Here is a 2,664-nt window from a genome sequence, read left to right as displayed (position 1 = left end):
GAAGAAGAAGAAGAAGAAGAAGAAGAAGAAGAAGAAGAAGAAGAAGAAGAAGAAGAAGAAGAAGAAGAAGAAGAAGAAGAGAATTCCCAGTGCATTTCATGGGATCTTAATTTGAGGACCTCAGAAGTTAGAGCAGTTATAGGGTAGAAAACAGCTCCTAAGAATAAACTGAGTGGAGGAAACAAGTGCAAGGCTTTGTTCCAGAAGAGCTAGAACTGCAGGAAAGATGTAGGGGTGCCAGGAAATGGACACTCAGGGACCTCAGATTGAACTCTGAGAGGGGGATAGATTAGGACTCAAATATGAAAAGGTAAATAATACAAGCAAAGAGAGGTGGTGGCAATGAGAATAAATTCACAGAGCAATGAACACAATTTGCTACTGAACAATAATTTCAGTAAGTTAGTCATCAGTGGGCAGCTACCACATGCTGGAAACAAGGAAATCATGTATGCAGCTGGCACAGCACTAACTCTACAACACTTACTGTAACTTTTGAGGTTCTCAAATTAAGATCCCAATCAGGATAGCCAATCAGGAAACTGGTGCATTCACTAAGCCATCTCTAAAACCTGCATTGTCAAGAAAGGCCAAACTAGCTTTAAAAAAAAAGATAAAGAAAAATATGTTTAAAACAGCACAATTTAAAAAAAAAAAAAAAAACTTCCAGCAAACCATTACAAAATTTTTACTGTGGCTACAAATCTGGACCACAGCATAGCATGTTACGTGGAATGCAAATGACCTTCAATAAAGGTCATTCTTTTAAAGCCAACCTGAAACTTGCCAGCAGTTTGACAACTGGAATATAACTTGTTTGCAAGTAACCTGCTCACCACAGTGTCAAGCTCAGGTTAACAATCACCTGAAAATTGGTGTAGTCACGTTTTTGTTTGTTTTATGGCTGGTTTTTGAAAAGGCTGTCACTAAAATTGTTCATGTTGTATTGCAAATAAAGCCTTGGGATTGCCAACTCTCTGACAACTGGTTCACTGATTCCAGAGAAGGGAATTTGCATGGCTACAGCTGTCACTCCACTACATTTCTCTTCTCAAGCAGACCAGCAAGGGCAAAGATGGTGTTAGACAGAGGTCACAAGCCCAAGTCTGTCTGTAGACATGTTTTGTTTAACCTCCATGGTCATTTAAAAAGTTGACCTGGTATTTAAAAATAAAAAGATTACAATTTTTAAAAATCCAACTTTATCTTTCTCTTGAATAACTAAAATCCCTGCCAACACAGGTCCTTCTTTGTGGTTTGCAATAATTTGGGGAAGGGTGTGTCCTGTAGTATGTTTTCCAAGTAGTATTCTCTAGACCAGTGATAAAGACCCATTTAGAGATTTCAATGATACAAAAGGCCTCTGTGGCATGCGGGACATAGACTTGCCACCATTGCTCTGGACCAACAGTTCTCATGCACCCTACTGCAGACCACAAATCAAAATGTAACCTTGGTAAGGACAGGAATTGTTTTATTCATTACTGTAGCCTCAGAGGCTAGAATAGAACCTGAAAAACAGTGAACATTTGATAAATGTTTAATGTTGAAGGAGGATATCTCAGAGCAGACAGTTAACTTTAATGGGTAGCTTTGAGCAATGGGGCATACCAAGAAGGTTTCACAGTGCATGTTTGCAGACATTTTTGAGAGAGAGACAGAGATAGAGATAACTAGACACAGAGAAAGACAGAGAGACAGAGAGTGAGAGAGAAAGCAAGAGCCCAGACATCATTCTTCTAACCTTGCTGTATTTCATATGAAGAAAGATGCTCTGCATTCCCATAAGTATCAAAAGTAGACCATAAGTGTCAGGGAAAATGAGAGCAAGGAAACCTAGCACACTTTGCTCATTTATCTTTCTTGTCTGCTCCTACAGGCATCTGAATTTTAAACTCCTGAGACAGAGATGAGAGTAAACCCAGTAACAACAATAACAAACTGTTCTACCATACTTCTCCACCAGCCTCAGAGTTTCAAACTACTATATAAATCTATATTGGGGATTAGAAAAGCATAAAATCTACCTTAGCAGGTAACTAGCTCACTATCACTGTTCGCAGTCAGAATACTAGGGTGAGATGGGCTTGTCCACATCGTTAGCAAAGCACTAGCTCAGATCTGCACATGGGGAAGTCATCTCTACAGATCTCTAGTTGTACAACAGAGTAGCTTAAAAAAAATTAAGTTGTGGTATATCATATTTTATGCTTGCACATAAGGGTACTTTGGGGTACACAAAGTTGGAAAGGGCATTGCTTCCAAATGGAGAGCAAAACAAAATCCCAAACAATCTGGGAACTCATAATTGCTATTAGATTTTCATCAAAAAGAGAAGGTTGAGTCCTAGCCCAGGTCCGGTGAATGGGCAGAGAGCTTCTTGCTACACTGCGCCGGCGGGACCAGTCCCAGTCCAGGCGCAGTATGGGCTGGAACCTCTCCCATCCTCTTGGGCCACCCCCAACCACTCCTCAGTACCTCCCCCACCGCGCCCACCAAGTAGGAATTTCTGCTGCTTTCAGGAACCACAGACCCCGTCCTAGCCCAGGACCGGTGAGTGTGTGGGAGAGCTTCCTCCTCCCCCTACTTCCCCTTGCTCCCTCCAGGCACAGCTTAGGCCTGGCATACAAGCCTGGGGTGTAATCCTACAGCTGCAATCCCTGC

This window comes from Octodon degus, unplaced genomic scaffold (assembly GCF_000260255.1).
Source record: "Octodon degus isolate 3935 unplaced genomic scaffold, OctDeg1.0 scaffold00023, whole genome shotgun sequence".
Classification (NCBI taxonomy): domain Eukaryota; kingdom Metazoa; phylum Chordata; class Mammalia; order Rodentia; family Octodontidae; genus Octodon; species Octodon degus.
Note: the sequence above shows the minus strand (reverse complement) of the source record.